Raw genomic sequence first — 26,323 nt, 5'->3', positions numbered from 1 at the left:
TTGTGCGTGCACGGCATCTGCATTGCGGTCATAAAAGAAGAGCACTTGGGCCGTCGGCATCACTATTCACACCAACAATACAGCCTCTGGAGCATTTGCTGGACTCGGACAAGTTGATCACAGAGTGTTGTCATGCGAGGGTTAACTGTTCATGAGTTTGGGGGGGGGGGGGGGGGGGAGGAGCCGCTCGAGGTGTGAGACTTTTTTTTTTTTGAGTGAGTTGTGGCTAAACAGCAACTCTTCCTTTTGTTGGTGTTAAATAAAAGTCCTGGATTGCAGCAGCTACGTCTTTGTGGATCTACACAACCGGACCTGCACTGACTGGCAGGTATGTCGCTTTCTGCCACACTTTGGGTTTACATGACGTGTTTGTTATGTATTCACAGATTGTCTGCAAATCAGCTGCAAAGCAGATGTAATACAAATGCTTTATTCGTGGCCAATTTGTATGCATTCGCTACAACATATTTTAGTTTGTGATGTGGACATGATGGGCACGATATATATCTGTTTTACACACTGTCCCGGTCCGCTGCCAAGCTGCAAATCCCTGTCAGTTGTGGATATCAGCGGTTAACGGCAGATATACAGCGCACAGAGTGAGTATGTATTGTGTATGAATTGAGTATATATGGAGTATGTAAGGCGGATGTCATCCGCATTCACATTTTTGAACAGCTCAAAAATCCTGGCTGCGGACATGCGTGCCTCTGCGGATGATCACAGGCGTGTTCTGATGACGGCCGACTCATAGGTACAGGCATGTTACACGGATATTGCGGATGTTTGGCGAATATGGGCCAACTTTGTACGCAATCCATACGCAAATCCTTCTAAACGCCAGTGGGACAGGGCCCTTACATTGTTTATAAATGCAACTATTAAATTCTTTCTAACATTTAAATTGTTTCTAAACATTTGAGTTGTTGAAATTATTATTATTATTATTATAAGGAGTATTATTAGCAGTAATAGTATAAAAAAATGTCTGCAAAACTGGACCTTTAATCTGGGGCTGTTGTAGGGAGCCAAGCCCCCAACGCTCCCTTCCCGCATGGATTCGCCCCTGGCTTGCTGTTTGAGCAGAAGAACTGTCTGTTTATTTATGCAGAAAACACGACCAGATTGACAGGTAAGAAAGTTTTATCAGCATTTTTTACGTCATGTCATCCTCAGAAAGACACTTGGGTGCATTTGGGTGGGGAAAAAAGTATTAGTATTTGTGCATCGTGGATCAGCAGTTTTTAACGAGGACATGCACAGAGCAGCACAGAATTTTAAAGAAAAAAAGCATAAAAATGTCTTTGTAAAACTGTTAGTCTGAGCATCACCGCACTTTTTGAGACAACTGTTTTTCAACTCAGAGCTGAGCTGCACAGTGGATGCCGCTCAGTGCAACAGCTCACTGAAAGAGGGAGGAGGGGGCAGTTCAAACCTCCTCCTGCATCTCGTCGGGACACTTGTTTTAAAGCTGCGATCGACACGCAATGCAAAAATAATAGTGATGCACAGTGACTAAGAGAAGTAACTTTAATCTGGTTACTGATTTGGAAAGATTAATGCATTAGATTAATTGTTACTGAAAAAAGTGGTCAGATTAGAGTAACGGGTTACTAATTAATGTGTCACCGGCATCACTGTTGAGGAAGCACCAGTACCCTAAAAACTTGCTAATTATATCTTTTCAATCGTTCCATCTACATTTCTCTGGTTTAGCACAAAAATGTGTTTTAATACTTGAAACAGCAAAAGTACCCTGGAAGGATTCTGGGAGAAAAGGAGAAGTCAACTTGTTGACTTGGTTACACAAGGACATGGATATGGTTGACTATGAAACAGGCAATACGCACACCTGCATGCTCAAGATTGTAACTTCTGAAACCCTGACACACAAGAAACACACAATTTTTTCATGTGTTCAATGGAAAATTACAAGACCTACTAGCTTTCTTCACTTTGTTTGGCCGAGCATCAGCCGACAAGTATTTGTATCATTCTGGCACCAGTTCAAATTGTTTGAGAAATGACCAAGCTTAATTTTGCAAAGCCTGAAGAAAGAAAAAACAAAATCTGATATGATCACAAAACCTTTTTAAAAATGGCATTGATGAATGACTGCAGTGGCAGATGATGAAAAACTGTCTAATATATTTTCTCTATAAATGTTATCTTCTAAAATACATTTAGATCAATAGTTCTGTCAATTTGGAAGAAGTTAAACTTTGGAGCTTTCATTATCGAGCATTGTTGCTCTTGCTGTGTTTACTTCTTGACTCCAAAACACGATAATGGTGCTGTTGCTCTCAACAACATTGATTGATAAAATTTAATTTGCTGTGTGGGCACACAGGTTTGCAGTTGGTTAAAAATGCTGCATTTTAACCTTTCCCTTATAACTGAAAGAAAAATCCAAAGTTGCTCCTGTGGTGTTTGAAGACGTACACCCTATGTAAGCCCTGAGGCCTGTGTTGAACATCATATTCTATATCATGACACCAGTCAAATGTAGGTTACTTACCCAGCCGATGATTGAGACAGTGCAGATGAAGTGACTCGTCCAGGACCACAGACATATTGTGACCGAGAATGGAGTCCATGGGCCTCATGTATCAACGTTGCGTACGGCGATATTTGAGCGTATACGGGGTGTACACCAAAACGGCTGCACTACTTGGCATTTATCAATGTGGTCGTTGGCGTACACTGCGCTGAAAATATACACCAGGTCGAGAGGTGGCATAAATTATACACCAAAATAAACCAGCGCTGGAATCCACATAAAAATGAAAATGATCAACATGATAAACAGTGCCATTATACAAATCAATGCATATGTTACATAAATAACACTTTCCTGATTATACTACATAATAATCAATACAAATCCCACTGTTGCGGGATTGTTATGGAGCACGATCTGTGACTACAGCGTTACTGCAAAGAAAGCGCTGCTCGCCTTTTTCTCCAGACTTCGAGCCTGGAGCCAGAGCAGCGCTGAGCTTAACTTTATGTGGTGTGATCGTTGTAGACAATGAAATTGATAATAACAACTGTAGTTTCGTCATTCCCTTAATTTGCCCGTGCTGCAACCAGGTTTTGTTGTCTCCATTTGGTTGTCACAATAAAATAAATACAGAAATACATTTAACAAATAAAGAAATCTGACAGATTAGGCGTGTCTTATTAATTGAGCGAGCAAATATCCACATGTCAAGAGTTATTGACATGTGAAAAGAGAATACAGTGGTCCCTCGCTATAACACCGTTCACCTGTCGTGGCCTCGGAGTCTCGCGGAGTTTTTAGTCCAATTTTGCATGCCTTTTTTTTTACAGTGTTCTGTGTTCTGCGTATCTGTTTATAAGAATCTTGTTGCCCAGAAGAAAAAAGAGCGCCAACAACTACTCATAACTATGTTTGTCACACGGACACAGACACCTGCTGTAGCGAGATGTGAGTGGAAAAAGGCGCAGCGTCAGGACGCCGAGGCCCGATCTGTGACATACTGGTCAGTCACTATTAATAATTTCTTATGTGTCCGACCTCGTTCATTGATCGTTAAAATTAATTTGTTAGTTCTAAATGCCATCATAATTATTTATAGGAAAACGTTCTATTTTTATTTCTCAAACAAATGTTTGGGCCTGAAAACAGTTTGGTCTTATTTTCCTACTAAGGTTTGAACTTTGAGAGTGTTTACACACGAGAGAAAAGTGAGAAAATGTTCATGCCTGATTGAGAAAAGTGTATAAAGTGTGTAGTGATGGGTTTTACAGTCTTAAAACGTCTATAATAATTGTAAAAAATAACGCTGACTACATCGCGGTTTCACGTATTACGGGCTATTTTTTAGAACGGAACTCCAGCGATTAATGAGGGACCACTGTAACACTTTACTGATTATATACTACAAAACAACTGATATGACATCCGCTTTTGACGCTCTATTGGCACGCGTTGTGATTGGTGGAGTTCTTTTTCATTGCCGTCTTTCCGGCTTCTATGTCGTAAAATGAGGGTGTGTCTGAAGCGGAGTCTGAATATTTATGGGCGTGTTTATTATAATTATGATCGTTTCCACCCGCCGCATTTATCAAGATCACGTCAGGCGTACACCAGAAATGGGCAGGTGCGCACTGCTTGATACGTCACGGCGACTTTGGTGTATTTCAAGTTTACGCCGTAAATTTACGCCACAAGTGCGCAACATTGATACATGAGGCCCCATGTCTCCAAGTTGGTAGCCCAACTCCTTTCCCACTGCTCTGCTCTGAGCTACCTGTCTGCATCGACTGGAGTGAGTGATAATAATTTATACCTCAGCCAGATGTGGATCCTCAGGTTTACGAGTGGATCCAGACCCCCCCCCCCCCCCCCCCCCCCCATCAGGTGCAGTGGATCCAGGTTGTGTGGAACTATTTTCTTTCGGCCATCGTTGTTTTTTGGTCGGCGCATAATATGAATTTGTCATCTGCTCACACTAAAACAAACAAAATGTCAGCCTTGTCAACTTCCTGAAAATGATGATTTCTAATCTTGTTTTACATATAATTTCTGAGGTATAAAAAAACAAAACACGCAATATGACCGGATCTACTTCATTGGGGATGGCGGACAGATGCGGACGGACACGGATGGATCACCTTTGCCTCCGGCTTTTCGAAAACTAATAATCTTGTTTAACATTTCATTTTTGTAAAAACACATTGTCGGCTGAGGTTCATTGGGGATGGCGGATTACCTTCACCTCCAGCTCAAGTGATACCTCCACCATCCTCAACTCACTGCATCTGCTTACATTGCTCCTCAGACTCGTTTTGTCATTTGACCATTATTACACAGGAGTATCTACCCTTTGCCAAGTAGTGGCTGATGACACTTTTAATAAAACGTGGGGCTCTTCAGGTCAGAAATGTGAGATAGTCATTAAATGAAGCCAACTCATAGAACTGTGAGCAGGAAATCTCCATCACACTGCTGAACGATATGTGAATTTAAAAATATAACACATTGCTAAAATACCCTCGGCCGTATGAGCATTGTGTTCTTTATAATTTACAGTTGTTTAATTAATTATTAAGATCCTATTGTCTTATGTACAATTTGTACGTGTTCAATAAAGCCCGTCTATCAATATAGCAATCATAAACAATATTTACCTTTCAAGAGTGGCAGTTGTGCAAATCAAGTAATATTTGTAGACAGGCTTGGGGAGTAACGGAATACATGTAATGGCGTTACATAATTAGGATCCAAAAAAAAAAAGGTAACTGTATTCTGCTACAGTTACAGAAAAAAAGACGTATTCAGATTACAGGTATATTTAGTAAAAATGGAGATTAGTTCGCAGGAATACAATTTTAATGCATTTTATGATATTATGTGTATATAATATTTTTTTTCTTTGAAACGAAAAGGTCCCTTCATGAACAGTGACACGACGTCTCCTAACCGGGCAAAATATTGATGAAGTACCCGGATGTTAATGCATTTTCATTGGAGATTCGCGACTGAACACACTCGCAAAATATGTGTTAAATGCCATTTTGACCTGGATATCAAGACAGTAAAATTAAATGACATTAAATTATGTCAGGAAAGTATTAAACTTACTCTGACACACACACATTCTCAAATATTAGTGTTGAAAGTTACACGGATCTGCGCTGTTCCAGCTGCTGAGTTGATTCGTCCTGCTGCAGCTGCTGTGTTCAACGCAGCTCCTAAAACCATTACAATACATTTATATACATATTATATTTTTACACAATTATCCTTTATTGACTGAGTTTCATTCATGAAGTCAGTGGTGTGGGTACACATCTCTATGTGTGGGTGTGACTGTGAGCGGCACAGCGCAGGTCATTATAATGTCATTATTTTAAGGTGCAAATTTAAAAAAAAAAATCCCCAGTCTTGTCAAACAATTTTAATCACTAACAACAAGTATTTTAACTAGACATTGGTCTAGCAGTGGAAAATATTAACCAGACATAAGTAAAGAGTTAATGACCCGTGTCATCGGGTGACACAGGTATGGCAGGAAACATACAGCTGTTTATCATCCAAATATCATGGACAAAGTGACAAAAAGAACCAAAACCACTTACTTATGGAAGGAAATATTGTCTCCCTTGTGCCTCCGTTTGTGGCTTTGCCAACATGCGCAGCTTTCTGGCATATTCCACCTGTTTGTTGAACTTCTATGCACGCAAATCACTAACTTGCCCGGAATTAAAATGGCGATCACGCCTCCTTACTGACAGTATTTACTTAATGGTTTTCATTATGCTTTTGTTCTTATTTTGAAAGTTCAATAAGTGGACTGATATGTTAAACATGGTGCGAATGCTATGTGAAAGACTAAAGTACGATAATTTTATGTTTACTGAACAAGTAGCAGACTTTTTTGTTTTGTATATTGTTCTGCAAGCCACTTTTAATTACAAATTCATCCGCACACTGCCTGATTTTTCATTATCCTTCATTTGTTTGGCATTTTTTGTTGAAAATTTAGCAGGTGAACACTGGGTGTGTTTAAAACAATATTGTGGTGCTCTTAATTCATAATGTGAAGTAAAACAGAGCATGCCATATAAAAGAAACAGTTTTGTTTTTGCTTAATAAACTGTACTATGTGGTCAAGACTATTTATATTTAGTTTCTTTTGTCTGCATTAGCACATTTGATATTGGAGTAATCCAGAAGTAATTGAAAGTAATCAAATTACATTACTTTAATATTATGGTACTTGGATTACGTTACTGACTACATTTTTCAACAGGTAACTAGTAACTGTATCGGAATACATTTTTAAAGTAACCCTCCCAACCCTGTTTGTAGATCACCCTCTGTACATTTGCATGTATTAATGACACAAATGTAACTCCATTGGAAGTTAGCTTTGAGTTAATGGAAGTCAGCATACACGCTAACATCTGCAAAATGTCTTGTATTATCATTTTGCAAAAACAGCATTTTCAGTTATATAAGTGATTATTTGTTGTTAGCTTTTACATAATGTATGACAAAGAGGATATATTTACACACAAATGAAACAGACTTTTGCAGCTGGCCACCAGCCTGTGATGTCACCATTTTACATAATGTATAAGGATGTACCATGAGGGTGAAGCCTTTTTTGAAAAGCCACGACAAGGAATTAAAGTATTTTCAGATGCTGTTTTCCAAAATCAGGAGGCTTTATGTGGATATTTTTTTAGGATGTGATAATGAATTCCACTGAAACAAACACATAAGACTTTATATTTACTCCATCCAAATCCATAAATTAGCCAGCTCATTGTTTAAGCTGCAGTGTTAAAAACGTATGAAAAAGTAGCAGCTTATACTCTGGAAATTATGGAGTGTGTGCGTGAAAATCCCCCCACTGAGAGGCTGACATCACGCTGATGTAAAGGGGTATCGGATCCCTTACCAAAAAATAGTACTGATAAGTATATAAAAAGTAAACTGGAAGTATACTTGAAACATACTTGTATGTACTACTTTTTGGTAAGGGATGTCATAGTGTCAGAGAAGTGTTATGATTACAAGTAAATGAATATGACATTGAATAGCACCCGATACTTGTATCGGGATCGGTGGAGCCCTAATAATATATGAGAAACGTATATAAACACACAAAAAGAAGTGATTTTGGAGAGACCAGTCACTGATGTTACACTGCAGGTCTGCTCTTAGCTGTCATGCCTGCCACTCAAAAACAAAATTGAACAGATTGAAACAGAATGTGACTTTTTAACCTCTTAAAATACCTCTTAAAATAGATTGATTAAGGTTACCAATGTTGAAACTTATCCAAGGTCTGTGTCTCAAGAATGTTCCGTGTCAATTTGAAGATGCTGGGAGTAATAGGACTGGACTTATGCTGAGCAACGCAACTTATTACCCTTATTACCCATCTTATCACAAATTATTACCCGAGGCCATCAATTATGGCCATCGGGTAATAATTTGTCAAGTGGACGCTCTGCCTTAATCTCAGGCATATCGTGGCAGCCCAGTCTCATGTTTTGTTTAGTTTTTTTTCACGATACCGTCATGTGACGTGGTTAAGTTTCAATCACTTTAACCCTTACCCTAATCCTAATCCAAGCCATAACCCCAACGCCCCCCATGTTATGTCAAATTTCGTGATACGATATCACGATATCACAAACTAATACATTAAATCCAAGGTTGTTACAGCCGGGGGTGGTAGTGGGGACAAGCTCCCACTACCTAAAAAGTGCTCCCATATGGTGTGCGTCTCAAATCGCCTCTGGCAACTAAGTCCAGCTCCTTGCCTGCTCACATGGCTTAGCTTCTAAGCCTGGCGGAACTGCTTCTACTGACAGGAGAAGGGGCGAAGGTACCTTTGGCACCTCAAAACCAGTTGCTTTGGGTAGATGGAACTCATTAGCCAAGGAAGGCAATTCATCTAGGAGAATGAAACTCTGATCTCAAATCTCCGCTGCCTTGCGCCTATATCCAATCTTGGAAAAGGCTTTCAGGAGTAAACCTTGAGGAACAATCCGGAGTTGGAGTCCCTAAGGTGGTCTGCTGCTGAACTTGAGCACTTTCTCAGCAACTCCTGCGATACTGCCACTGCCAAACTGCACTGGCTTCTGCCTTTCCTTTGGACCACAGTGACAGCGTGGAGAGGGGATCTGCTGCATGGGCAACAGCGGATTTTCCACATTAGTCTGCCCAGGCTTTGTAGCTCCACTGGAGAGGATACTCCAGCATCATCGCAAGATGCTGGCACAGCACTAGAAATTAAAAACAAACAAACAAAAACGGCAAAAAACAAACTGGACACTACACCATTGTCTCCCGCAGATGGACGGATGCCAGGACATTAAATCAGTTTTTGTGATTCCATCATGAACTTGGTGTAAGATCGGGTTGTATAGTGATTGTAGGAAAGCTTAGAAGTTAAAAGGTCCCTGCCACACTATATCTAAATATACATATGTATGTAAACTTAACAGCCTGTTTTTTGTTCAGACTTCTGTTCATTCAAAGTAGATTAGATGTGATACAATTTATGATTACAGATGTTCTGTATGTGTATTTTAGACAGGAAAGTCTCCATTTAGCATAAACATTTTTCTACAATATTATGCCTGATAAAATTTGACAACAGATATAGAAGTTGAATTTTATTTTATTTAGAAATATTTTCTCCCCATCCCATGTGGGTCTACAGCTTTTCAGATAAAGATTTGCAATCATTTGCTTTGAATAAAAAGTGAAGAATTAGCAATCACAAGAAACTGACTTATAAATGATTAAATATATACAGAATGTACAGAAACTTTATTTTCAGTGATTTTAGAACAAACTCCTGAATTTAAGCACGCTGTGCTGCTCAAATAATTTTTTTTTTCATACGCAAACACACCGTGCCAGGAATAAATGATCACTTATAAGAAAGTGGTGGGTGAACAAACCATTCTGTCGTCCTCCTCAATGCTGCTGCTGTCAGCAGCATTGTGCCCCCGCTACAAAAAACACCCTATTTTCATGCCCCTTCACAAACCCATAGATGAATTTTTCAATTTAAATTTATTTTCATTTATATAGCGCCAAATCACAACAGAGTGGCCTCAATGCGCTTCACACAAGTAAGGTCTAACCTTACTAACCCCCAGAGCAACAGTGGTAAGGAAAAACTCCCTCTGAGGAAGAAACCTCAAGCAGACCAGACTCAAAGGGGTGACCCTCTGCTTGGGCCGTGCTGCAGACATACTTTACTGAGCAATTCACAAAACGAATATACAGGAAATGCTGTTGGTGCACAGGACAGGAGGGTCACCAGCACAAATACAACTCCCATCTCTGGATGGAGCTGCACCTTAAACAGAAAGAAAAAACAGAATCAGGCATCAGAAAGACAAGAAATACTGTATAATTTGCCAGCATTAAACAACAAGAAAAACAGAGAAATACTAAGGTGATCGCCGGCCAAAATATACTTTTCCTAATGCCACCATGAATCGGCGTGAGACTGGGACCAATTAAGGGTGACAGGGGGATGCTGGAGCCTATCCCAGCAGTCATAGGGTATACATCCTGGTGTACATCCTGGACAGGACGCCAGGCTATCGCAGCATCAAAGAAACATCTGAATATATTTATTTTCACCAAAAGTTTAGCTTTTACATTTTTGAAAATCTACCACAGTGTGTGTCTGACTCTGTCTCTTAAACACACACACACACACACACACACACACACACACACACACACACACACACACACACACACACACACACACACACACACTTTGGAGGATTCCAGCGTAATGTTGCCTACCATCAGCACTCTGCCTTGGCTGTCAGTCGTCTCTGGGTTCTCTCCCATTGTTGGCTCACACTCAAATGGAAAATTGTGTCTCTGTGTGACTGTGTGAGCGCACATTGTGCATGTGCACGCTCTTCAGTGCAGATGCATGGGTGTTAGGATACATTTGTGCGCAATCAGCTGAAAAGCAAGTCGCAGCTCTCAAACTGTTCTCTGTAAGGACACTGGCTTAGTCAAGAAAAGGAACTCAGGGTATGTGGAAAGAAGGGATCTTCCTCTCAAGCATATGCACGTGTTCAGTTTTACCCTTTTCAAGATGATAAATGACGCCAGCTGACGTTGACGTCAAACATGCAGTCAATTTCAGAGATGTGGGAAGTCATTCTGGCTCACTCCAGCAGTGTTATATCACTTTATATTTCATTATCTGTATCATCGGCATCTTGTATCTTTTCTGTCAAATGTCACGTTATAATTTGGGAGTCCAATTCAGTTATAGTTTTCTTTCCAGGAGAGCATAAAAAATAAAAATAAAAAATCAATAGAGTCTTCAAATTGCAGTGAGTACGAGACTACTGCTGTCAATTTACACTCAAATCCTTTTCTTATGCTCTCCTTCTTACATCTAATCTCCTTCAGACTTACACTGTGTTAATATTGTACTTGGATTTGTTTTAAAATTAAACACTTTATGGATGATATACATATAATTGTGAAATGTAAACCTTATAGCCAGCCTTGTGTTTGTATTCCAACCAATGTTGTCTTTCCCTCTGTTATATCAAATCTGAAAGTTTCACTTAATTTTAAAAGGAAAGGTTACATTAAAGGGGCTGTTTAATTTGCCTTTTCAAGAGGCTGATTTGGGTCACCAGGGGCCTCATGTACAAAGACGTGCATGGATTTCCTACTAAAACATGGAGTACGCCAAAACCCAGAAACTGGCGAAAGCACAAAAATATCCAGATGTATCAAAGTGTTTGTAGGCATGGATCCACACATATTCCATTTGCACATCCCACTGAACGTGGAATTGAGCGCACATGCACATGCACCAAACTCCGCCCTGGCCACACCCCTGTTTAAATATGTAAAACAACATACACAACAAAAACCATGTAAATAGGCCCTTTGAGCTGGGATTCCCCATGCTGTCACATCAGTCAACATGAACACAGAAAATAAATCATACGGACTGTGAACTACAGATGACTGGGAATTAGGTGGAGACGCCAAGGGATAGTTTATTTACCCTGTCACATGGAATAAACTGTAAAAGACTTAATGGGAGTGTGTGTGAGGCCACAACAACACTGTGGGCTCAGGGTAGCGCACTCACAGACTTTATAATGAGGGCCACTGTGTGTTTATTGACAAATGCAGGGAAACAATCGGAGGCCTGTTAAGAAGCTCTAGTTTCATGATCAAGAAACAAAAAGAAAATTATAACAATAACAAAAGAAAAAAATTGAATGAGCACATGCCCATATGCCCGCACTGGTTTCATTCGGGATAATTTATGTGAATTAACTATTTACTCATCGTGCATGTGCCATGAAATATGGGAGTTAGGGTTAGAGTTGTAAAATAAAAGTTTGCCTCCAGGACATGTCACTCACTTTGTTACAGGAGCATGACAGCATGGTTGGGGCAGCCCAATTTCACTCCTCTCTGTTAGTCAGGATGAAAGAGTCATGCGTTGAACCAGGACACCCAGCCATGGTTTAGTTAGATGCATTTGGGCATCACATGTGGTTTGAACATTTATGGAATGAACCTGTTCCCCATTGCCAAAAAACAAATTCGATCACATTAGGGAAACCGGCTCTTGCTGCAAATCGTGCTATAATGTTGGAATATGATGCACCTGGATGACATTTGGATGATTGCATTCCACACAACTGGTATGGCTCGGTGCAAGTTTGATTGGCACACCCGTAACCGGTTGGCCAGCTCCTGCTGGAATGCCCCTGTTCCCAGGAACCCCAGCATGGTCAGCACCTGTGTGTGCACAGACAACTCCTGTCTCATCGCTGTATTGCACTCTGGGCTGGCCGCAGTTCTGCGCTCAACTCCAGTAACAGTGGCCTTGTTAATCAAAATAGGTTTATGAGCCAATTATCATCATTTGCAAATAAATCTTCGCCTTCCTTGAATACACGCCCATGTCAGATTGCACCATTTGCAAGGTCATCTAATGCAGCCACTGTTAGTGCCATTTTACACATCACTTTGCGCATGCTTTAATATCCACCCATATAATTTCAATCACGTGGGTGTGTTAATTGCTCATCAGTGTGTTGCTGATATGCACATCACTCTAATGACGTCTTGTTTTCACACTATAAACGGTTCCCAGCATCACCTCTATGTGTCGCCAGTGGAACAGTAGCTATAGAAACGTGTGTACATCAGCCAGTATTTTTGACGCACCGTACATTTCCACGATCATTTCGCTTTTGATTCAAAAATCACTTTGTTTCAAAAATCAAAGATTTGAACTACAGTAAAAAGTCATTGTGTTTCTGTTAAAGGTGTTAATATTTGGAATTTGTGATAACATAAAATCACTTGGTAACTTGGTTGGCTTTAAAAGCCTCTACAAAAAATCATTTAATGACTTGTTATGGCGTGATGAATTAGGTTTATCGATTTTGTTTTGTTTTTGATGCACTGCTGTTTGCATGTTTATGTTTTGAAATTTTAGTTCAGTGATTAATTTATATTTTGTATTAATTATCATGGGTATATGTACGAGGTCTGTTAGAAAGGTATTGGACCTCTTTATTTTTGCAAAAACCTGATGGATTTGAATCATGTGTGCTTGCATGAGCCAACTTTGAACCTTCGTGCGCATGCGTGAACTTTTTCACGCCTGTCGATTGCGTCAGTTGCTGCCAAGCAGCCTTTGTGTGAGGTCGTGTGTTGTGCTTTCGGCGGATTTTCATTGCAAGGAAGATGGCGGAACGACTGGAGCAGTGCCGCATCAAATTTTGCCAGAAACTGGGCGACAGCCAGGTGGAAACCATTTGGAAGATTCTGACGGCTTTCGGTGGCTTTTCAGTCGTGTGACTATCCGAGAAATTGTGGAAGAGGTGGGCATCATTTTTTGGAGTCCAGCATGCCCTGTGAGACTTCAACACAAAGGTGCTTTGCTCCGCCATCAGCAGCTTCAGCACGAATTTCACCGCCACTCTTTTCATGGCCAAATCTTCTGTCACAGTGGAATGTGCCGAAAAAGTGCTGATGTCCACCTCTTCCACAATTTCTCGGACAGTCACACGACAGTCCCGCATCACCACAGTGTTCACTTTGGAAATGATCTGGTCATTTCAGCTTGTTGATGGCCGACCGGAGCGTGGCTCGCTCTCCACCATTGTGGGGACGTCTTTAAAGTAGCCCTGCATTGAAATAAATGTGGTCAGATTTCAGAAAGAAATAGCTGATATGTATTTATAAGACCCTTGTGAATGCAGTAAAGTAAATCTGTAAGCCCAAATTTGTAATTCAGCGGAGAAATCTTCGTTTAAAAATGACAAATTTGCAGCTAAAATTTAGCCCTCTGTGAAAACAGTTTGTACATCCGTATCATTTCCATGACGTCAGGGACAAGACGACGCGCTCCCGCCTTCAGTCCGATCCCGCATTGAAATTGATTTTATACACGTCCTGGTTTCAACATCCGAAAGTAAGCTGCAATGAATGTGAGATACAGATCTGTGTGCTCAGATCAGCAACGACATCGACAGCGCTTTGTAGCCAGTAATGCATGCTTATAGTCTAAGATAGCATCACGCCACGCAAGGTGAAATACTTCTAATTTTGAACGACGCCATTTCCATTCTAGACCTCTTGCTTTATGCTTGAGGTCACGCAGATAATCATTGAACCAAGGTGACTGATTTGGGGGAGTGCGGTTTTAACACAGGTGGTGCATTCATGTCGAGTGTAGTTTTGAGAACTGAGTTTAAACTATCCACAAGTCTGTCTACTGACTGGGTATTTGTCAGATGTGAAGCTAAGACATCAGGCAGTTGAGCTTCGAGTTCAGTCTTAGTTAAGGAGGTGATGCATCGCTGTAGTGATTTATAAGGTTGTTGTTCCACTAAACACGTCAGCAAAACTGTAAACATAATAAGTGAGTGATCAGACACCACTGATGTAAGAGGCATGATGTCAATATTCGTGACAGCAATATCACGTGTGAGAACCAGATCCAGGGTATTTCCATTAATGTGTGTCGAATCCCGAATGCATTTCCGAAATCCTAATGCTTCCACAATTTCCATAAATGATTTGCAGAGGGGATCAGAAGGCTTATTTATATGAATGTTAAAGTCACCAATTATCGCAATGTTATCTACACTAGTTGACAAGTTAGAGATGAACGCACCAAATTCAGAATATGGCCCAGGAGGCCTATATACAGTGACAACGTAATACGACTGATTTTTATTCTTCTGACCTTGGCAACGTGTAATATCCTGAGCAGAGCAGAGAATCAGATGCTCAAACGAGTGATATTTGTAACCCCCAACAGCTAATAAGCTAAACCTAGATTTATAAATAAGAGCAACACCCCCGCTTTGCTTCGCATCACGAGGGACGTGGCTAAAGGTATATGCTGGTGGGCAGGCCTCATTTAAGGGGAGGACAGCTGTAGGTTTAAGCCAGGCTTCACATAGCCCAATCATATCTAAGTGATGATCAATAATTAGATCATTGATCAACAATGATTTGAGGACAGTGATCTCATGTTAATGAGACCCAGTCTAAGGACCTCAGTGGGGTTGACAGTTAAACTGTTTGGGTTTTTAGGGGTGGTTCCAGAGTAGCATATATAAGATGCCTAGAAGTATACTATGTTATCTTCAAGAGTGTCCTGGCCAAGAGGCAGGACAGCGAGTTACATACACAGTTACATTTACTTAGAAAACAGACACTTGAATGAGATAATACAATCAGGTAAAACATCTACAGGTCAGAGCCATCAAGAGTGATTTAAAAGTGTTAAGTGGCACTAGCTCTTTCAGTCTAAACTCATTTTGGAATTCCAAGAGTGTGATGTTGGAATGTTGCCTGTCAGGGGTGGGGTGGGGGATTTCCAGGGTGGGGTGGAAGCTATCCAGGGGGGAAGCTATACTGTTACACCAGACTTCCTTTACAAACTACCAGTATCTCCCACATGCGTGTAAGCCTCTTATGTTACATGTACAAAGTCTGCCATTGTCAATACATGTAGCTGCGTGTCAACTAATTATTCTTAAGCTTTTAACGTGTGCTTTTTTGCTTATTCATTTTTCATGATAAGGATTTAAATTATTTCCAGACATCATTTTCCAAAACGAGGGCGTCTTATGTGGGCAACAGTTTCTGTCAGGATGTGTTGATGAATCCATCTGCAAATGTAATGCCAACTGCCACACTTCAGCATTCTGCTCACGACAAAAATAAATCTTATTAATGATCCACCAAAACAAAAAAGTATGTTAAATTACGCTGTTAACAACAATAATATGTCACTCATTATGAGTGGCTGAGGTTAGAGAGGCAGGGCTATGACATTGTTTCTCAAAAGTTCTGTATGTTCAGTGTCTTTGTGCTGACGTGACCGAACCCGACACAATCTGAGTATCATTTCAAAATATTTGTCTGAACACAGCCCAGTCTGTCCGGCCCGGACCGGGTATCAACGCTCTAATGTGCAAGGACATTCGGTCATTTTGACAACTTCTCTGTCCTGATACTCTGTCAAAATGCACTGCAGATAAACCTGATGCTGTGTATGTGAGAGAAATCAATTCTTCTTTACTGCCAGACACAGTCCTGGATGTCACAAGCGGTCCACGACAAATGCAAAAACACTTTAAGCTGTCAACTTCATTTTAAACTGATCTAAATCATCATAATCCACATGCTTTCTGCTATTTTCAACTGTTGTGTTCTCACCAAGATCCCACAAGGCAGCAGGCAGGTCAAGATGGGCAAATCGCTCTACAGTAGCCTAGTTTCTTAGTACACTTTAATTCTTCAAGGGAGTTTTTCTTCATTGCTGTTGCCAATGTTGTTGGGAAAGTGTAAGTACACGGACCCACAACAGGGGGCGCAAATGAACGGACAATGGAATAGGTCAAATAACACACTTTACTGTTGTGAATATGCACAACAAGTACAACAGATTACAATAATGGACAAAGTCAAATTCACACAGGTGTCGTGTGGGCAGGCTCGAAGATAGGAGACGCCTCTCCAAAGTAGAACCGGAACCACACGGTTTCCTCCGCCACCAGACCCCGGGAATACTGGAGCCGCCAAGTTCCGAACTCCCAGGTGGCCACTGCCTCCGCGTGTCGGACCTGGTACTGCTGGCGAGGAACAAAGGACAATTAAAGGAGGGCGCGTTCGCACCCAGGAATCCGAACGGCAGGTAAGTTACCTCCACCTCTCGTTGGAAAATACTCTCAGAGCAATGCACAAAAGTCACAAAGATCACTGTTAAACAGTCAGCTGAGCACGTTACCTTCTCGGTAGAAACGATATCTCGGCAAAGAGGTGGAGGCGTCGTCCTGCTGATATTCCCCTGTTGATCAAATGATGGGTAACAGCTGTTGCAGGTGATGCGTGACAGCTGTCACCCTGGCTGCTCCTGTGAGGCGGCTGCGCCCTCTCGTGCCTGAAGCCCGCACTTCAGGCAGGGCGCCCTCTGGTGGTGGGCCAGCAGTACCTCCTCTTCTGGCGGCCCACACAACAAATGTACTTGGTCAGGGAGTGGGTACGTTTAGACCTGAGCCTTGTGAGTTGCCTTTGGCAATTAATTTGAATTTAATTATTTTAACTCTACTGTAATGGTGATACTTGGTAAGCCAAATATTTTCTAAGGTGGTACTTATTATAAAAAGATTAAAAACCACTGTAATAAACCGTTAATAAATGTATTATTTTTATAATGGTGTAAAACCAACAAGGTCTGCTTTCTTTCCTGGGTTTTCTTGTTACTGGGGATGGAGACAAAAATATACATACTCCAGTGGACTTTTTAGCTGTTAGCCAGTGAAGAGCCTCAGTGACAGAGGTTAACATGTACCGAGCGTTATGATATCCCCCAACTGGATTGTTACTGACAAACACTTCATTGGAACACACAGACCAGCCAGAGGCACTGCTCCTGGGAACTAAGCTAGAATTTGTGCCATGGTGACTCAGTATTTTGGCCCTATGCGACCTGTGCACAGCTGGGTCTCAGTTAATCTGAGTTTGGCAAACTATGCTTTTAGTATGACTTCATATGAAATACTTCATGAACATATGTTGCATATGGTGCCATTTTGTTGAGTAATGACAATTATAAAATGTGGGCAGTTCCAATTTTAATGGGCTAAATACTATACAAATAATGAATGTTTATGAGTTCAATGGTACAAATATTTAACTGAGTGAAAGCTGGAACATGCCTCGTTGAATGGTATATATGGAAATATTTGTTTCATTGAAAGAATGAAAATAATTCATTATTTGTTTTATATAATGCCTAAACTAGATCCTTGTCATCTGATATTTTATTAATGTAGAAACAACAGAAAAGGGACTTACATTTTGGTGTTCCCCTGGTGCTTTGACGCCAACAGTCCAACACAAACTTTAAATAGGAGTCCAAAACTGTTCTCAGTCAAATTGGAAAAACAGTTATATAGTTCAAAAATAATTCTGACGATGCAGTGTGCCATGCATTGACTTCTTGTACTTCCAAAGAAAACCTTTTGTGTACTTCTTCAGTCCAGTGAAAATTCACATCAGAAATAAGTCCAGCTTTTCATCTTAAATTCATCCTCTTCATCCTAACAGCTCTTCATGCCTTCAGGAGGCTTATAGCCTAGTGGATTTGTTTTTGTTTGTGTTAGAAGAATTAGCACTGTCAATTATCTCCTTCAAATCATTGTCCCTCAGCAAAACAACCTCTGCCATGTTTAGCTAAATGCTGCCCCCACTAGTGGGTGATGGTCGCATCGTGCAATGGTACAAAACATATGGAACCAAATTTGCACATTAAATGCATCAAAACACAAATGAGATGAATAATCCATGTCATATGACATACAAAGCACCAACTAAATGACAAGGATCCACTCAGCCATTACATAAAATGAAATATGAGGGTTGCCCTCCATTCATGCAGCAAATATGAAGTCTTAGTCTTGAAGCAAACTCATGGTTTGCTTCAAGACTAAGGTTAAACTAATGGTTATTCACAGTGTGTGTTTAACATGAATATTCAGCCACATGTATCCACAAATGGCCAAGAAAGTCTTTTTTGTACAATATGACCCTTTTCAACCATGTCAAGCCAGTGAAATAAAAGGCAGAAATTTCATTATAAATAAAAAAAAACCTATGTGTATAATAATAAATGCAGGTTGAATTTCAAGCATTTGTTAAACTAAGTAGGACAGACTCAAATGTGATATAGTCTTACAAAAGCCACTTCTCTCCACTTTTCTCCATTTTCCCAACTTCTCCCGTAAATTCTGAATGTATTTCTTAGTTCTCAACTTACTTCTTCTATTGTAGCCAAAACTTCCCTTTCCTTCTCCCAAACCTTTGTTTGTCTTCACCATCCTCCTGCCTCTCTTTCTCCCTCCTTCGACTGTCCTCCGATTTCCTTCTCCCTCTTCACCCGGGTTTGTCGTCTGCCTCTGTGGCATGCTAACACTGACAATGCAGTGTGCTGAATAATTGATGTGTGGATGTGAAAGTTTGATGCCTGACTTGCAGGCAGATTGAACCTGCAGGCAGCAAGTATTTGCCCATCAGCCTCCTCCACTCAGCTCTCATCTCTCTCTCTGGCATACAGTACACACATCTCCCAGTGGACTCCCCCACTCCTTTCCTCAAACTCACTGTAAAACCTCTCATATTTGCTGCAAGATTTGGTAACTGTTGCACATTGAAAATGACCCAGGATGTGTTGTACTTTTACTGATAGTTGTCCAACCAGATTGGAGCTGATGGAATGAAGCAACACAGTTAACTTCTGGGACATGAAAACTGTCAATTTTGCACAATTGAACCAAAAAAAAAAAAAAAAACCTACTTGCTATCATAGAGAGAGAAGTAGAATGCAAGTCCTATATATGCCCTAAGGCTCGTCTGTGCTTGTGCTGGTATATTGTAATGTGAAGCAAATGAGAGTCTACAACTCCCTGTCAAAAGGTACGCTAGCCAAGGTTGACCTCCCAGCTAAATGGTCTGAAATGAAGACAGGTAGCCTGACTGGGAATCAAACCCAGGTCTACACAGTAAATTTTGCAGAGTAAAATATACTCTGCCAGGAAACATTTGGTCCCAGTCCAAATGGAGTTTAATATACTCTATCATAGTACTAAATCAATTCTATCACAGTGTAAAATCAAATCTATCAAGCTGTGAATGACTCTTATTGGAGTTGAAAACATGCTTTGACAAGACAGTAGACCTGATTTCACTCTATAATAGAGTGTATTTAACTCTATTTGGACTGGGACCAAATGTTATCCTGGTAGAGTATATTTTACTCTGCAAAATTTACTGTGTACACATTAGTAGTTCAACTCCTGTTCCACTTCCTGCAATGCTGTCATTTAATGCCCATAATTTTACTATCCAGGCACTGGCATTGCACACACAGTGCACTCTGAGTGCTCAGCCCAAACCTGAATGGAAGGGCTATGAGGCACCAGGAAGGACATCTGACATAAACTCTCTGCCCAATCAAATATGTGGAATACAAATTGAGTTTCCATACTGCATTGGTTGAGGTACATTACATTATTATTATCAGTGACTACAACTGATACTGTTTGTTAACTGGGCAAAGGTGGGAACTACTGTTGGGCAATGCAGGAGGAGAAGAAGAGGACAGGCAGGTCAGAAGGCTGTGGGAGGTGGGAACGGTGTGAAATGTAGTGGTAAGAGTAAGAACTGTGAATGTTGGCACTCTGACTGGTAAAGGGAGAGAGTTGGCTGATATGATGGAGAAGGGTAAGGCAGACATACTGTGTGTGCACAGGAGAATAAGTAGAATGGGAGTACAGCCAGGAGCACGGGTGGTGGATTCAAACAGAGAAATGGTGTTGGGGTAACACTGAAAGAAGAACGTGTTTGACAGAATGATGAGTGTGATGCTGGAAACTGAAGAAGCAATGATGAATGTCATCAGGACACATGCCCTGCAATTCCACCGTGAGATGGAGGAAAAAGGATTTCAGGAATGTGATAGAAGAGGTAGTAGAAAGTAAAGTCAAACAAGAAAGAGTGGTGATCAGAGCAGAAATCAGTGAGCATGTTGGTGAAGGGAACAGGGGTAAAGAGGAAGTTTGTATAATCAAAATGTTGAATAAAATTTCCAGTTATTGAATAACAAAAGAAATGCGAAAAGAGGTGTAGGAAAGGAGGTGAAATGCTGTACATGAAGATGAATATGAAGGAAAGAGAAAAGACTTGTACCTATTGGTCAGACATGAGAATCAAGCTGGAAAATATGTGCATCAGGTTGGGGTAATAAAGGATGCAGATGAAAATGTGTTGCAAGGGGAGTGCAGAAGGTGGAGGGAGTACTTTGAGGTGCTGATGAATAAAGAAAATGTGAAGGAGAATACTGGATGATGTGGAGAGAGTGAACCAGGAAGGGCAACATATGAGTAATGATGAAGCGGGGAGCAGCTATGAAGAGTGAAACTTTTAACCAGAAAGTGAGAGGATGCATGAGGAGTGCGGTAGTACTGGTACTGATTTGTAATAATAAAAGTAATGTGCAGATCTGCAGTCACTCCAGAGGCATAAAGTTGATCAGCCACAACAGGAAGTTGTGGGAAAGAGTAGTAGACACTAAGCTTTGGAATGAGGTGACGATTTGGTAGCAGTAATATGGTTTCCTGCCAAGAAAGAGCAATACAACTGCAACGTTTGCCCTGAGAGTGCTGATGAGAAGTACAGAAAAGGCCAGAATGAGTTGCATTGTGTGTTTGTGGCTTTAGAGAAAGCCTGTAACAGGGAGACTGGTGGCTTTATGTTCACTGTGCCTCAACAACATCACCAGAAGTAAATGGATAGGATAGAATCATTTATAGGATTCAATATGGTGTCAACAGCAAAGTTGCCGTAGTGTATAAGGAAGTCTGGAGTGGCAGAGAAATATGTGAGGGTGGTGCAGAAAATGTACAAGAAGAGTATGACAGCTGTAAGATGTGCTAACATGTTCTCACTCCCTACTTGTTACATTTTTGATCAGTGCCCCTTTCATCAGGATTTGCTGAGTTAGGGATCCCCATTGTACCAGCTAGTGACAGATGGGTTGAAGCATTATTTGACAGCTGCATCCTTTCTCTCTGTTAGTGCAGAGAATTACCTGCTTCATTTCCACATTATCAAGAAACATTCATCTATGTTTTGATTATTGTTATGGTTAAGGTTATGATTAAAGTTAGGGCTATAGAGTTAGTTTCCCTGAGTGTCACACATTGATGCAATGGGGCTACTTGACTCGTCGCAGACTGACATTCAGTGAAAATTAACCCGTTGCATAAATGTGATGACTTGGGCGTACAACTAAGTTGAATGTACAATTGGAATGACAAATGGATTCAAGGTGGAAGTAGGATTATATCAAGGACAGACTCCCTTTGTTCTTTGCAGTGATGATGGACATGTTGGCGGACGAGATCACACAAGAGTCTCCAGGGACTATAATGTTTGCAAATGAGATCAGACTCTGTAATGAGAGTAATGAGCAGGTTGAGAAGAAGTTACAGAGCAGGAGATATGCTCTGGAGAGAAAGGGAATGAAGGTGAGTTGGAGCAAGAATGAGTGCAGGTGTGTGAATGAGAATGGCAGAGGTAATGGAGAGTGTGTTAGATAAGTAAAGGCAACCAGCAGCAAAGCTCACATAGCCGTCAGTTGCCATGTGCCACAGATGCTACAACTGTGGGGCCACATCAGGACTTGGAAGATAGCCTGAGCATAGGCCTAAACAGTAATGGTCTAAACCAGGGGTGGCCAAGTTCAGTCCTCGAGAGCCACCTTCCTGACACTCTTAGTTGTCTCCCTGCTCCAACACACCTGAATCCAATGTAAGGCTCATTAAAAGTCTGCTAACGAGTCTTTCATTGGATTCAGGTGTGTTGGAGCAGGGAGACAACTAAGAGTGTCAGGAAGGTGGCTCCCAAGGACCGAACTTGGCCACCCCTGGTCTAAACAGTATATACTGTAGTTTTTAAATTTGTCATCAGGTATGGATCATTTATTTATTTACCGCACTGACTGGTTGAGCAGACTACATTATCAGCCTGCAACAGCAAATCATCTGGAATATGTGAAATCTTATACTGAAAGATTGGGACCTTTTCCTCCTGCAAAGGTATTAGCATTGTGAAGAACCTCTGTCCAGACACCTCAGGATTATGTAAGATGTTCTTAGGCATCTCCCAGTCTCACCGGCTGAAGACACAGAGACATGAATGTCACTGCCAAGATAAGTGAAAGTCTTTAGAAGTTCAACACTGACACCACATACAGCTATATTTCTAATGGCTGAGACCATGAAGTAATTAAACGCCTGGATCTCAATCTTGATCCAGGACAATTGTAAACAAAGACATTGAAATGCCTCACTCGGCTTCTCAAGTGTTGCAATCGGGGTATCCATTGATTCTGTAAAGACCACAGCATCATCCTTGAAATCAAGATCAGTAAACCTTTCCTTGCCAACAAAGACGTCCAAGCTGATGATGTCCACAACTCCACACAACACTGAATCCATGCAAACATTGAACAGTGTTGGAGCCACAGCACATCCCTGACAAACACCATAATGTACAGGAAAAAATTCAGAGGTTCTGCTGCTGATAAGGACAGTGCTACCAGCATCTGTGTGTAGGCCGGCTATGATGTCCCGCAAATTCTTTGGGATCTAAAAAATTGTCAGGATATCTTAGAGAGCAGTGTGATTAACCTAATCAAACACTGTGAAAATCAGTACAGGCTGCAAAAAAGCACAGTGGATATTGACAGTCAGAGTTAGAAATATGCTTAATTTTGATGTCTCAGCTCTGGAATCAGTAACATACTATGAAAAGCTTCTGAGAAATATGTGGAAAAATAACAGAGTGATCTACTCACACACAGTGCATGACTATGAATTTCACACCTAAAACCAATAAAACTAAACACAAGAGGACTGTGGCTTTGTGCTTAGCACTATTGCCTCACAGCAAGAAGATCATGGAATTGCTTCCTACCTTGCATGCTCTCCTTGTTTGTCCTCCTCCCCTTGTTTACGTGGGTTCCCACCAAGTGCTTCGACTTCAGGTTACATGAACTGGTGACTCTAAATTGACCATAGGGGTGAATGAGTTTGTCTATGTGTCCCCCTATGATATGGCTGACATAATTGAGAACAGACTCCATTATTTACAGGCCAGCGTACGAATACTAAATTTTACATTTTAATCAAGGTGTGCATTTGGGAACAGAACCCAAAATTGCACACAAATTGCTGTACCCATTTGTAAAACTTATTTTTCATTTGTAGGCCATGTTATCCATTTTGAATGAATTTCTCTTCATATTTCATGCTCAGATTTAAAATAATAAACGTGGTGTGTCCATAAAGTAACGGTCCTTTTTATTTTTTTTAAAAACTATATGGATTTCATTCATATGTTTTTACGTCAGACATGCTTGAACCCTCGTGCGCATGCGTGAGTTTTTCCACGCCTGTCGGTGATGTCATTCACCTGTGAGCACGCCTTGTGGAAGGAGTGGTCCCGCCCCCTTGTCGGATTTTCATTGTCTGGAAATGGCGGAATGAAAAGGACTTTTTTCCATCAGAATTTTTTCAGAAGCTGTTAGAGACTGGCACCTGGAAACCATTCGAAAAAGTTAGCTGGCTTTTGGTGAAAATTTTACGGGCTTCACAGAGAATAAGGACTTTAACTACAGCTTTAAGGACCCCTTTAAGGACGGTCGGTGCACCGCGCTCCAAGCTGCGACGTCGTGGCACAAACCACTGGATCATTTCTAAGCTGATGGCTCTGTGGATACGAGACCGTCGTGTGCTCTTTCTCTGGTTATCACAAGAGCTGGACATCAGCCATTTTCCGTCAGATTTCACTTTTAACAAGAGATTTTGTCATGGAAATCCGAGCGGAGGCTTCGCACGTCACGACCGATTCGCTGATGAAGCGAGACAAAGGAACACCTCCGTTTCGGAGTGTTAGAGGACAAGTTTGGACATGTCCAGCTCTCCACAAGTTCTCTTATACTCACTCGACTGGTAAGCACTCCGCTCAGCTTTCCATGACAAAATCTCTTGTTAAAAGTGAAATCTGCCGGAAAATGGTTGATGTCCAGCTCTTGTGATAACCAGAGAAATTGCACACGATGGTCACGGATCCATACAGCCATCCGTTTAGAAATGAAATGGTCGTTCAGCCTGTCGATGGCGGCTTCGGAGCGCAGCGCGCCCCACAGCTGCTGGGGGCCGTCCTTAAAGCAACAGTAACACTCCTTATTCTCTACCAAGCCCGTAACATTTTCACCGAAAGCCAGATAAATTTTTCTAATGGTTTCCAGCTGCCAGTCTCTAACAGTTTCTGAAAAAATTCTGATGGAAAAAAAGCCCAAATCATTCCGCCATTTCCTGACAATGAAAAGCCACAGAGGGACTGGACCACTCCTCACTCAAAGCCTGCTCACAGGCGAATGACGCAACCGACAGGTGTGGAAAAACTGACGCATGCACACAAGGGTTCAAGCTTGTCTGACACAATCACACGTGATTCAAATCCATATGGTTTTTGAAAAAAATAATAAGGTCGGATACTTTTCTAACAGACCTCGTACATCACCGATACACCACAAAGAGATTTCCATCAGGTTTCACCTGATTATGAGCATTTTTAGATGCCTACAGCAACTATCTCAACCACTGACAACATATTACACCAAGAGTCCACAAAAGCATTCTAAAGGCCTGACTAAAGTATAATATGTGATCTTTAAAAACATATTTTCATGAAAAAAGACACAAATGTGCAGTTAACTGCATTTTATTTTTTCTTGTGTAAAAACACAGCTTAGATGTGGTTTGACTGAAACAAATTGTCATTAAACTTAAATAAAACGGGGGTGAAGTGGAGGTTTAAGAGTCTCTAGGTGTTCACAGGAAACAGTTATTTATTTCTATATTTATTTATTTATTTATTTATGTTCATTGTTAGTTGGATTTATCTTTTCTGTTGTGTTTAATCAGGTTCTTTTGTTTCTTTCTCTAAAACTGTATTGTAGCATTACTGGTTATTATTACTATTATTGTTGTTGCTATTATTACTAATATATAAATAAAAAATAAATTTAAAATATTACAATTTGTAATACATTTGAGTCTTTTAGCACACAAATGTGCTGACAGCTGCAACAGCTTAATGCTAACTTTAACAATGACAACACCATAGACATGCTAACGCGTTAGCATCGGTCCCGTTTTTAAGTTATAAAATACATCTATCAACTGTTTCAGAAGACCATAACAGGTCAGATTAACATAAAAAGGTAAATATTACTCACAGAGATATGCTCTTTGGGATTTAGTGGGGAAAAATTAAGATAAAGTGGAATAAAAAATGAATGAATAAAAAATCACTGCTTCAATCTGCGAATCATTGCTTCGATTGGTTCAAGGTTCAAAGCAAAGCCGCACTGTAGAAATGGGTGATTTATATGGAAGAAACGAAACATTTGCAGTAAAACAAAGTTATTTAGCAACGAATCGATGACTAAAATAGTTGACAACTATTTTAATAATCGATTAAATCCTTAGTTGTTTCAGCTCTAAGAAACACCTCCTCTTTCTGTCAGATCCCGTTTGGGATGTGTGTGTGTGTGTGTGTGTGTGTGTGTGTGTGTGTGTGTGTGTGTGTGTGTGTGTGTGTGTGTGTGTGTGTGTGTGTGTGTGTGTGTGTGTGTGTGTGTGTCAGCGTGCT

The 26,323-nt window shown here is 40.8% G+C and overlaps 1 long non-coding RNA gene across 1 annotated transcript; it reads right to left on the bottom strand.

Annotated features, from left to right (window-relative positions):
• Positions 1-7,683: 7,683 nt before the first annotated feature.
• On the bottom strand, positions 7,684-15,968 carry LOC117513265. Its single transcript, XR_004561524.1, has 3 exons — positions 15,728-15,968; positions 14,124-14,125; positions 7,684-7,697 (listed from the first exon to the last, which is right to left on the bottom strand). It is a non-coding gene; the product is annotated as an uncharacterized LOC117513265 (long non-coding RNA).
• Positions 15,969-26,323: the final 10,355 nt, after the last annotated feature.

This window comes from Thalassophryne amazonica, chromosome 7 (genome assembly GCF_902500255.1).
Source record: "Thalassophryne amazonica chromosome 7, fThaAma1.1, whole genome shotgun sequence".
Taxonomy (NCBI): domain Eukaryota; kingdom Metazoa; phylum Chordata; class Actinopteri; order Batrachoidiformes; family Batrachoididae; genus Thalassophryne; species Thalassophryne amazonica.
Note: the sequence above shows the minus strand (reverse complement) of the source record. Positions and strands in the feature narration are given on the sequence as shown.